Here is a 13435-nt window from a genome sequence, read left to right as displayed (position 1 = left end):
AATCCTTTCTGCACTCACAAGCAGAACAGCATCATACCATGACTGGTGATGTTTGGGGTTTGCAGCATTTGTGTAGCAGTTCATGCAGCCACTAAAATACAGATGAATGTCACTTATCCAGGTGCATCTCATCCACTGTAATGTTGAATCTATACAATAGACTGACTTCAAGAAAGAGTCAAAGCAGACATTTACTTTTAGTGTTTCTCTTGGATCTCCTTTTCACATTTTTCCTTCCTTTCTCTTTTCTAAATGTGCTGTGCAATGTAACTGTATTTGCATCTTTTCTTGCTTTTGAACACTTTTTCCTGCTGTGTTTTCTCGTATAATTATTTTCATTTCAGTGCCACATAATAAAAGATTCACGTATCTATGAGGCCTTTGAACAAAAATCCACCAAAGCTAGTTGTTCTTGCTTTGGCAGTCTTTACAGAAGAAGCAGAAGACTTTCTCTAGTGCAGAAATTTAAACAGAGAGTTGAAAACATGCTTTAACAGAGATGAAGAAAATTTAATTCACAGCAAATAATAAATGCATTAGACATTCACTTTAAAATTCATAAGAATTCATCTATTTTTGTGTCTCTAGAAAATGAGGGAAAATTGAGATCTGTCTAGATTTTAATTCCTTGAAGTCTGGTCTTTAAATCAAAGGTAAATGTCATATTTAAATGAAAGTAAGCCTAATGTTTTCCCATTTTAATAATAATAAAAAAATTGCTATATCTCTGCTAATCTTCTTTACTTGTATATATACTCACTGATATACCTTTGGCCTAAAAAGGATATGTTCTAAGTGTGATACTACTGCTTAAAAGTGTTAATGAATAGTCTTAGTGGAAAGATCAAAGACATAAATCTAACTTCTTTTTCTTTTCATATTAATAACATCAGTGTCTGTCAGGATAGATCAGGCAAAGGTGTCTAACCAAATTTCAGCATGCAAACAAAATACAAAATTAAATGAAACATAATAGAATCATAGAATAATAGAAAATAATAATAGAAGAGACTTACAGACAAAAATGAAGATGAGTAGATCATCCAGTAAAGGAAATAAACAAAAAAGACTGGTGAAGAAACAATACAATTTAGAAAAAAATATATAGAATAAAAAGGGCATTCCACAATAGTAAAAAAAAGAAAATACTCAGATTTATTTTTTGTTAATATATATTTAATTGCTGAAAAGTCCTGTCCGTAGTCATTTTCTGCTGTATTCATTGCTATTATTTTTATGCTTTGCTTCTGAAGTTTGACAGGATCCTCACCTAATAATCATGCAGTTTTGACGCTGTTCAGAGGCACCATGATTTTTGACTTGACTATGACTAGATTTTCTTTCTTTGGAAACCAGGGAATAACACAGGAACATGAATGAAGCAGCATTATAACTGAGCCACACCCTAGTAAGTAGTTGAGATGTAGCTGGGCATTCAGCTGGACCAATAGTCAGCATGCACGTCCATGTGCTTTCAGTCATGTTCAGGACAACCCTTAAAAAAGAAACTGATATACCTTTCCAAGATTTTAAAGGTCTGCATTGTGTTACGCTAACTGCCTGTTTAGCAGCTTGCACTTGTACAAATAAGTCCATCCTTCGCTAAAGCAATCTCCAAGAGCTGTGACCACATTGAATCATGAAGCCACCTGTCAATTCGTATTTATCCTACTGAAGTATATTTTCACTGTACATTTCTTACAGAGGTATATGCGTTAAAAGGGACATTGCACTAGAACTACACCTGATGTGAATGGGTTATATTGGATCACAAAAGTATAGAGTACAAAAACTAGCCTTCATCTGAAACCATGCAACTCATAATGAAGCCAAACACCTGCGGAAGTCCTTGGTGTTTTGCCTGAGTAACTGAGTCCTAAAATTCTTAAAAATAATAATAATAAAAAATATAAAGGCTGTGAAAATCTGTCTTTTTAAAGGATTAAATCACAATTGTTCCTAATTTTGTATGCACATTGATAATACATACAAGCATTTATTGAAAAAGAAAAAATCTCATTAGTTTGGACTTCTGCTTTCACATCTCAGAGAACCTGACTGTTAGAACAAGGAAGAGTATTAATATAAAATAGAAATTTTAAAACTATTGCAATAATTGACAGTATCTACCTTACTCGTTTGCCTCCAGATGTGTTTTATTAATTTAATTAGCTTTGCATCTGAAATAGTGTTTGTGTGGCCTTTACCTTGCAAGCTGGAATCATTGTAAAGCTTCCTGTATTTTCAGTTTTCATGGGCTGTCAGTGTAAGCAGAGTGAGGAGAGGGAAGTAAATCATGGTGTCACAAATTAGTAAATGCATTTTTTTTTCCTGGTTAACTCTGACAAATAACATGCAATAAAGTAGAACTTTATATTATCTTTATTTATTGATAATAATATTTAGAGTTCTATAATGAGGAGGGCATGGGTGATGACATAATGTTGGCATTGTATAGATAGATTCTTTTTTGTTTTTATTAATTTTTTAATTAATTTTAAGGTGATAGGATGTTTTCCCCTTATAGGTCTATATAAGGGATTAAGGAGTTGTGAAACACTTCTTAGACCCTATGTTCACCTTTGGACACAGCTATATCACTTAGTGTAGCTATGAGGGTAGAGCATGTAGTATTTACATGTATTATACATGCAAACATGGTGTCAATTATTATTTTTTTTTGTTGGTAGAAAGGGGATCGTAATTTTGAGAGCCACACAATAACACAATAGTCCTGGTCAAGACTGGTATCAAAGACAGCACAACAGTTTGCATGGGAAACACTACAGTGTGCAGCAAAATCTTGGGCATCCACAAGATCTTCAGTGGTCAGTATCCAGTGTCCAGCTTATGGATGGTCTCAAAGGTTATGATTTTTTAGCAACTGACATTGCAAACGGTGCCTAAATTGTTAGAAAACACCATCAGAACTGAATTTCTTAAGTTTGCTGGTTGTTGGTAATATTAAGGTTTCACTTCATGGAAAAAAAACCACCTTTTTTTTTTCCAGTTGATGTAGGGTACTTTATTAACTTTTCTATTCTTGCTGTGGTTTGTAAAATGCATTTATTAAAAACAAAACCAAAATCACACACACAGAAAAAAGAGACACCCTCCCCCAAATATTGCCTTGGGAACTTTTCAGGGGAGGGGTAACACTTCTAAAATTTCATGCCTTTCTTTATTGTTTTGTTATTCTTTTTTGGGTTTTTTTGCTTTGTTTATTTTAGTTGACAAGATTTCTTGGACATGTTGTTCCCTAAATTTACAGTTGTCTTTCTTGTCTAGTTAGCCATCTGATAAGTACTCTAAAGTACTAAAGAGAGAATATTGCTTCCAGAAAATTAACATAGTTCCAGTTTGGAGAAAAATTTGATATCACGAGAGGAAAGATATTCACTAGTATTATGAAAAAATCCATATTTCAATGTTTACATATAAACGCTTCTGCCTTTAAGAATAGTACTAAGGCTAACCATAAAAACCTTCAGTGAAAGCTTTCTTAAGTTGAAGAATATGATTAAATATGGCACTTCATACACTGAGTTGCAAACAGTTGTGGAGCAGAAGACTTGGAAAAATAGTAATTTAAACATTATTTTGTTTCATTAGAAAGTGTTTTACCTGGAAATGTAAGCATGAAGCAGTAGGAGAACGGCATTCCAACATCTCCAGTATTATACTGGAAGGTTATATTGATTGCTATATGGGAAGTTTATGTTTAAGGTTGACACAAAACTATTAAAATGTGTCAGTTTCTTGTAATAAATATATAACAGCAGAGCCACTGTGGATTTCAGTGAATTACATCTTCCTATATCGTGCTTCTAGGTGGGATTGCAATGAAAGAGAGAAAAAAAAAATCCCTCTCTATTATCAGGGTAATTAGTTCCATAAATTCCTTTATGTCTTCAGTGAAGAAATGGGGTAATTACATTGTGAAATTTCATTTTCCTAAGGGGAAACATTAATTTATAGGCACATGTAATATTTGTTTCAGCACAAGGTTTCCACATTCTGTACATGTACTTCATTATGTAGAAAAGAAATATTTTAAAGTGCACAAAATTCTACGTATAGTACAATGTGTATTATGTTTTATTATTTTAGGCAATTTATTTTTAACAAGTGTCTTGGAATCTGACCTTCATTAAGTACACTATAAGGCCTAAAACAGAAAAACAAGTAATTTTACTTTTATTCCTTGAGAGAAGAAAATATTCATTTTCTAGATAGATTAAAGCTCATAAAATATCATTAAAAGCAGTAAGTGTGGTGGCAACTTAATTATTACAAAACACTATGAGTAGGGTCAGGACCCATGTTTTATTAAATTTTATTTCATGGGAAATATACTATGGTAATTACTAACACAGTTTTATCTATCCTTCTATTATTCAAATAGTAATATCACTTCTGTTAAAGGTTAATAACATTATTATTATTTAATCCACAAGATTTTATTGAATACTTTGAGCCCTCTGAGGTATATACTAGTCAATCTGAACAGACTGTTTTCTTATGTCCTCTTGTTGTGCTTAAAATAAATCTTGTGGATGGGCAGAAAGGAAAAATATCTTACATATAAAGCTGGGAACGTTCTGTTGGTGCCATTGAAGTCTTAACAGTCTAATTCAAAAATCATTAGTGTAGAACTGATTATTACAGAAAAAAATGAATAGAAATGTAGTCAAAATTGTTGTTCACATAGTCCTTACTTTCTACTTCGTTTCTTGGTTTCATGCTCACCCTCTCCCTGCCCCTTGGTGGTTTCATAGCAGTAGCGATGGTGGAGATGCTATGGCGAGTCATCAGCACTTGGAGTCCTTTGATGTGAGGAATGTGGTGCTCATATTAATGGCTTCTTCCTCACTCTACTGTCCACTTGTGGTCCTTTTTATGTGTTTATTAGCACACTTTTATACTTTTTCCGTTTCTTCAGTGATTTACTGTTCCATGTTGTATGCAAAAATGCTACATATGATGCCCTTTATGGACGTCAGATATTTAAAAAACATAGCTTTCTTCCCTTTTTACTGCCAAAACCAGTTCTGCACCAGGTCTGTGTTTCTGCAACTGTCCATTAATGTGTTGTTTGTAGGTGTGGGGTCTCCAATGCCAGACTGTGCCCCATCCCTCATGGTCCCATTCCTGTACTCATCTACACTGCATTCTGAGTCCCCATCTCTCAAGGACTCTGTTGTACCAAGCCTCTATTCCTCTGCTGTTTTGGAGTCATAAGCATCTCATTCTACATAGAATAACTAATAACTACTATATGTATAAAATTATCCTTTTACAATACAAAGATAAAAGTAAAAGAAATTAGCCATAGATATATGGTCTACGACAGAAATTGGTTACAGGTAAACCAAGTGAAACAAAGCAGGGACGTCAACAAAAGTTTAGGCAGAGCAGACCTGACAAGCATCAGTCCTGAGGCTGTGCAAACTCAGTACAAAGCTTATGGCCTGTTACAAGCAATGGCGATATGATATTACAGGGCTACACATTTATACCATAAAGTTAGCAAATAACTCTGCCTGCAGTACTGACTCCCTGAAAGATAGTAAGGTGGCTTTATGCCTCTACACACAAGGAGCCCAAGCCTGTGCTATGCAGAGCTCCCTGGGCATGTGTGACAAAGCTGATTCCTCAGATTTGCTGCACAGTGTCAGCTGGTTGTTACTTTCAGGATGGTCACTTGGAGCCTAAAAGTCCCATTGCTTTCAGTAGTTTTTGGGGCAACAAGTACTCAAGCTCTGAACACTAGTGGGCTACACTGGGTTTAAACCACCATTGAAGTTCTGCCCTTACTGAGTAACACAATGGGTTTCAAAAGAGTCTGAATATCACCCAACAACAGCTGTAAGACCAAATAGGACAATTCCCTCATTGTTAGGTGCACACAGGTAAAACAGATGGGCAGTAGACCCAGGGACTTTTTTTAAGACACATCAGATTATTAGATTTTTCATCATGGAAATGAGTCAGTTATGCACACATTTCTGGCTGTGTTCCTGCTTCCTAGCTCTTACTCATATAGCTCTGTTCCCACACTACCTTGCTCAGGGGAAGATACCTCAGCAGTGTACCTTCTAAGACAGTTTATTTTATAAGGGTTAAGAGACTTATAAGGGTAGCACCATCTGTTTTTGCAGCACTGTGTTTTATTACAATATATTATAATGCAAATCGCTTTAGCACTTTCCTCAGGTTAGTTTGCGAAATTCACAATTTATCTTGGCAGGAAAACACTCTCTCATGAGTTGCCTGTTATAGTCACTGTTGGTTAGCACTAAATTGTTGACCATCTTGAAGAGGTACAACTGATTCCAAGAAAGCCTTTCACTGAGAGCTAACTTGGGTATAGATATAGAGTACCCTGGTGCACTGCGTGGTTACAGCTTACGGGCTTCAGTGTGTATCAGCACTGCATAACCACTGTATAACCAACACACTACTGCTGGCCTGTAAGTCCAATGATTTTGAAGAAAACATTCATACACTTGTATATCCTGTCTCTTCTCCAGGACAGAACGGACAGTATGGGTTATATTTTTCTGCCTCACTTTGAAGCAGCTTGAGAATATATCTGATGTTATGCATACCCATAACTGTTCTGCTAAGCCTTCTGCTGTTAAGCTACATATAGAACAAGTATCAAGGTCAGTCATTTCCAAATAATTCTCATATTGAAGTGGTTAATTACTATTAAACTTCTCCACAAAGACCTAAGAAGTCGATGCAGAGTTTGAATGATTAATACTTTTCTGTCAAGTATGATTATTAGATCAATAAAACTGTTGCACCGAGCCACCAAATGGTGAAAGGAAGTGCTCTAGACTCCTGTTATATAAGGCACCATTACAGAAAAGGTGATCAGCCCTTCCTCTGTTGGCTGTATTAAAAAAATTAGATCTTTTTTTTGAAAGAGGTCTGATTCAGTGAATATGCCATGTTCTTATAACAGCGTGTTGGTCTGGAATTGTTAGGGAGCCAAAATATCACCCTGCTTAGCTTTTGTATCCTGCATAGGCCCTGCCAGGAGCAGAAACCCATACTGAACAGTATGTTACCTCCAAAGGCTCCTGACTTCTCACTGAGTGCAGTGGTATCCATTCCAAAAGGGAGTGAAGACCACTACTGATAATTATGTACCCTGAGACTCAGCCTTTGAGAATTTGCAGCTCACAGAGTTGCTCAGATAACTGTCTGTTTTCAGACCTACATCTTTATTTGTGTCTAGCCATTAGGTACTTTTAAAAGCAACTTCTATGCAACTTATAATTTATTTTTGAGTTAAAGCCTTGTGAGGTATCTTGAGAATCGAAGTACAGTAAATTATGAGCACATTTCTTTGGTGATTGGTTCCCCTCCACACAATGGGTTAAACCACAACCCAGACTAAACCCTCATGAGAAACTGTCAGACAATGAGATATTTCTAGACGCTACTGAACCTGAATTTTATTTTCGCCAATTTGTGACTATGAATAATTGAGCAATGACTAGTATATTCATAAACTATCCACAAACACTGAAGTCTGAAGAAATTATACCAGATTGGAATTATCCATGACTATTATTACATGGAATATCATTCCTAGTTAGAATATATTTTTACTCTTGTTCTTAGCAGTCTTCCTCTTCTGAAGTTTCAGCCATCAGTCAGTAATCAGAAAGATTACCACACAATCAGGAAAATCATCTTACTGCTTAAATTCCAAATATAATATCTGACACGTTATTAACTCTGTGATGAGAAAATAACTTGTCTTTAACGTTCTGTGTATATGAACCTTAGGATGCATCCACAAAAAAGAAATTGGAAATTGTCTGTAAATGAGTGCCATAACTGTAATCTCCAAGTTTTGTAGGATCTCGCTTTTGACCCTTATTTACTCAAACTTGTACTAATCAGCAGAAATAGCTCTGCTTATCTCTTGTTTCTGCCGCAGAATTATTCTTAGAGAAATAATGCAAATGCCAACTGCAACAGTGTGACTCAGAAGCGTGGGAGGCATCATCCCAGGAAATGGTCCATAGCTGTGCATCTTACTCCCATAATGGAATAACTTCAGACATTATTGTCGTCAAGCTTAAGTCCAGAATTCTTCACTATAGCTTTGGAGCATGATATTATAGGTAGTTTTATTTTTAATTTCTTTGCTTTTTTTGGGGGGTGAAGGCAAAGCTACACTGGCAAAAGAGAGAAAACAGTGTCTACCTCTGGATTACAGAATCCAGATTCTCTTTAGTGTTCAAGCTAAGAATATTGACTGCTTGATTCTTCAAGATGTTCATACTAAATGTCATGTTAGTACGTCCCACCCAGACATGATCTCAGGGCAAATGCTTTATACACACATCTTTTCCCACCCTTCCTTCTCTTCTCAGCTACTCTTCATTTCTGCTTTGACAAATGGAAGACAGAATATTTTACAGGTTAATACAAATGGTGTCTCTGTTAAAAGATTCAAAATAGATTCTACGGTAAAATTCCTTCATATTTTATAATCATTTTAGAGTGGATTATAAAAAATGTTAGAAGCTGAAAGTGCTTCCAGGAAAGTCCTGATTAGATGTGATAGTCAAAACAATCTGCAGAATTCTTGTTGACTAGTGGGAGTAGCTTTCCTGAACTTCTGCAAGCATTGTTTGGGAACCCTGTATAAAATGAGCTGAATTTATAATGAATAATGATAAGCCTAAGCTTATTTCACTAATTTCATCCATTGTTGCAAAGAACTGTGGGAATCACTGATTTCCCAACTTGTATTTGGAATCAGAATGAGAGCCGGGTAATAATTGCCACTGTCTGTATTTTTACTATTATTAAACAAAATACGCATTGCAAAGGTAGAAAACAAGAATATGAATGCAGATTTGGGTTTGGGATTTTTTTTAGAGAGTTATTATTGTCTCCTAGGTTCATTTCAGAAGAAACAATATATAATAACTGTATACAAGGCAATCTATACCTTCAATTCAATAGCTTGTTACATATGCTCTACCAGATTGGTCAAAATGACTTTCTATGTGCTCTAAACAAATTGCTCAATTATATTTTGGAGAACATTGACACTCAAGCAGGGTATTAATATCAACTCAGTCATTAATTAAAGCCTACAAAGGTCAAATAAAAATTTTTGCTGAAGTGTTTGACAAGTTTACTGTACAATTAAAGGTGAAGGAATTGTTTATTAATAAAAAAGGAGTCAAATGACTTAGAAACTGCTGACAGTGTATATAACAACACAGTTCCTCAAAAAAAAAAGTATTTAAATTACATTTTATTTTCCTATTACTTTCAAATACTTCAGAACAGCTGCCTATGCCTTGGGTATCCACACAGAAATCATAGCCTAATTTATCCTGATTTTCTGAAGTTTAGGTTGTGCACGAAGCTCTGTTTGATTTTTGTAATCTTAAAGTGATTATTAGGGTAACCCAGTGTATTTTAAGTGTTCAAGTCTAGACACTCTAAAATGCTCAGGCACATTTGGGATAAGGGCCAGGGGTTTCCTGTGATATTGCTGCACTCAACTCAAAGACCATATATAAAATACTGAATAAAACTGTCAGGGAGTGCTTCCAAATGGAGGAACTTTGTTGTTCATACTATTATATTGCTAGAACAGTCTCTGTCATGGTTTAGGATATGCTAACTAGTACTCCTCAGAAAATTGCCAGTCATTGTTTGGGAGTTGGCACAACCTAGGTGACTTGCCAATAGACATTCTTGGAGGAGTCCTGGGGAAGTACAGAGGTAGCTTTACAGTACTGCTGCTTGGCTTGTCCCTAAGAGTTCTCCTTGGCACATTTATCATGTTCTTCAGCTTTCCTCATAAACTGCTGTCAAGATTTCCAAACTGAAAACCCCTTTGTTTTCATGGCAACTGAGGAATTGAGGACTTCTGGACAGTTGCCCCCAGAGTCAGGTCTCTTAAAGCTCTGGGGCTGAGGTATTTCAGATTGAAGTAAAAGCAACTTGGGGAAGGGGAAGGGGAAGGGGAAGGGGTAGGGGAAGGGGAAGGGGAAGGGGAGGGGATGGGAGGGAAGGGAAGGGACAAGTTCACCCAGAAAAGCTTAGTCAGGGTTTTAAGAATGAATCCTTTTGTAATGATCATTCACACCACAAGAAGAAAATTTGAGAAGGAGTGTCAAATTTTATTTGACCAGGAGTAAATATATAAAAGAGCTAAGCTTCAAATGGACATCTGAACACATAGATCAGAACTTGACCAAAGACGAACAGAAGGTTCAAAATCTGCAGCAAACCAAACAGGGCTATGAGTTTCACTACAGGAGGTTTTTCACTGAGGAAGGGTTGAAATGACGCTTCAATAACATTCTATTCATCTTGTTCTCCCTAACAAATAGTTCAAGAAACTTAAATAATTTCAGTAGAATAAATTTCTGAGCAGAACTTATTACATTAATGAGACTCAGTTGTATCACATTTTAATATTAAAATATCCCACAGTCAATTAATAAAATATATTAAGAGAAATTACTTATAACTGTCTATTCCTAATGAAACAAACAAAAACAAAAACCCAATGTGATGTTACATTGCTATAAAAAAAAATTTAAATACCTTTTCAGTCTAATTAGTCTGTTGGTTGTCATTATATCTAAGAACATATTACCATTATCCTCATTACTATTATTAGTTCAATACCTGTAAACTAGATTCAGGCAAAGACTTACGTGGTATGGCTGACTTCTTCCTGTGTGTGGATATTTAACAACTTGGAATAAGAAAAGAAGCATAGGGAAAAGGGAGAAACCTAATATCAGCTTTTTCAGGTTATAGTTGATTAGAAAAAGACCATGGCAAAAACTGAGGAGAACTAATTTGTTTTGGTTTGGTTTGTTTTTGAAGTCTTTTACCAAAGTATCTTTACTCAAGAGTGCTAAAAAACACTTCCATTTATGCAAGTCCAAAAGCACTTTTAATCATTCTTTCGAAGTAAATGAAGATATTATTTTTGAAAACTTATCCAGAAGAGGAAATTCAGTGGATGTTCTTCATGCTGACATTATATTTTATTATAAATTTATTTTTACACAGTTGTCAGAAATTTTGCTCAGAAAAATAAAAAACCTATTTCCAGAACATGTCATGCTTTTTCCAAGGGCATTCCATCCTGTGTAATTTTTCTGTCTATAGTGTGTTCTAACCACCCAGGTCTTGGTTCTCTCTTTGAAGTGTAATTAAAATTGTTAATAAGATATTTAATGTACAGGATATTTTGTTACTCTAGTGTTTTGTCTCCTCTTGTCCCCCAAATCTCCTTCAGCATCAATGAAGGTAAGAAAAGTTAGCTTTGGGTACTTTTATGAGAACACAGATGAATGACAGTTCAAAATCACAGTACAGTTTATGCTCATCTTATTAGGACTGAATTAGGTGACCATTTCAGGTAGCCGCAGAGTATGGCTTCCTTTAATGTCAACCTTTGTAATAGTCTTTCTTGATAAACTCGTGTCATTTCTGAAAAAATAATTGGGGTAAAAGGAAAGAGAAAATACCGCATAGTATCTATAAGAATTGTTAGGGAGGCCTTTTATCCACAGACTGGTTTTATGTTTTACACCAGGGACTAATTTCTGATAACTCCTAACATCTTGTCTTTCAATTGTCTTTGGAAAAGGAATTGACACCCACATTTGCTTTTGAGACAATCTAGTCAATGTTAGATATTAGTATGCCTGACTGAACTGAGTTGTTTTAGAAGACCTTGGCCTAGAAAGGAAAAATGGCTGAAATACTGAAGAGTTAAACAAGAGTGAGGAAATTACGAAAATGTGTTGAAAGTCAAATTTCAGTTTGCTTGTGAGATTTTAAACTAATAAAACCCAGAAGTCTCCCAGGGGAAGGAGTGTTTGCAGAGGTAGTTGACAATGGAGCAGATGCTAGAGCAAGATTTTAATTTTAGACATAGGAACCAACGTTCTACGTAACTCTCCGAGTGAAATGTCTAAGTAATTTTTCTAGACTGAACCAGTACCTAAGAATGTATAGCCCCTGTGTATTCTTTTACAAGCTCCAACAGGCTCAATGAAAAGGAATCCTAAAAAAAAAAAAAAAAAGCACAGAAAATATGCACATTTAACTTTAAAATGGCTATACTGAAACATTAAACAGAGTAAGGACAAATGATCACAACTTCCTATTGAATTAGAAGTCATAAATGACTGTTTTCTTATGGTTGTCATGACAAAGATACACTAAAATATCAGTGTGGTGGTGAAGTTTGTGAGTTACAGTGTTTAAGAAAAGAATTAAGGAGGGGGAGATAAAAGAAAGTTCTTGAAAATGAGAAATGATGCTATGTGAAAAGCTGAGAAATGATGCGATGTGAAATGTTTAAAACATTTATTTAGAGAGAGATTAAAATGTGCTCATTATGTGCATAGTGTACTGGGTGTACTACCCTTTCGTTAATTTGTGGTCTCAAAATACATTGCCTCAGGGCAGGAGAGCCTCCATAGATGACTTGTATACCTGCTAATTTGATGCATCTCTAGAAACAATTTACTGTGATGTTTGACCAAGGACAGATCTAGGAGAGCAATTAACTAAAGAAATTGAACTGTTTCTGAATCTCAGGATTTTTTTATTAAAAGAAATCATTCATTCTTTTAAAAATATTCAGGCACTGTAATTAAATGTAAAGCCAGTTAATAGTTTAGTAGGTGTTATTACTGTAACAATGCAGGTTTGCATGTTTTTTATGCTTTTCATTTTAACTATGAGGCCATGCTATATTTATTGTACTTACTTTTCTAATCAAGTGTATATTTCATAAGGATGCTTTCAAGAAAAATCAGAAGTAACATCATGTAGTCATAACAAAGATAATTTCCTTAGCATGGACTTGTGCTGTGCAATTTTGCATGACATTGCAACTGAAGTCCGTATAGGAAAACTGTTGTTTCACTGCCATGAGCAACAATGACAACCAAACTATTGACTCCTTCAAAACTGGGACATAGCTGACACATTCATTTCTTCCTCCCTCCTTTGAGCTTAAAAGCATAGGTACATATACAGATGGAGATTTTTGTTTTAATTTTTTCTATAAAATTGTACTATTCATTAATTCAGATTTCAGCAGTTCATAAGATTTTACTAGAAGTGTTCTTTCTCTACATTCAAACGTGAAAAAAAACCCAACAACCAATCCACAAATCCAGAAGTCCTCCAAAAAAATTTCAGTTACAATTAATGTTCAACCCATATGATCAACATTTTATATAAAATATAAATGAAATAATTCCCCTATTTACTTGCCATGGAACATTGATTTTTATTCTTTTCTATGCCAGCTAATCAATTTTAAAGTGGATAGATTAGTATACAATAAATTAAGGCAGTTTCTTCTTAAGGAAAAAGAACAATGTACAATGTGAAGCTCTGTTGA

This window comes from Phalacrocorax aristotelis, chromosome 1 (genome assembly GCF_949628215.1).
Source record: "Phalacrocorax aristotelis chromosome 1, bGulAri2.1, whole genome shotgun sequence".
NCBI classification, from domain to species: domain Eukaryota; kingdom Metazoa; phylum Chordata; class Aves; order Suliformes; family Phalacrocoracidae; genus Phalacrocorax; species Phalacrocorax aristotelis.
The sequence above is the reverse complement of the archived record's forward strand: the minus strand, read 5'-3'. Positions refer to the sequence as shown.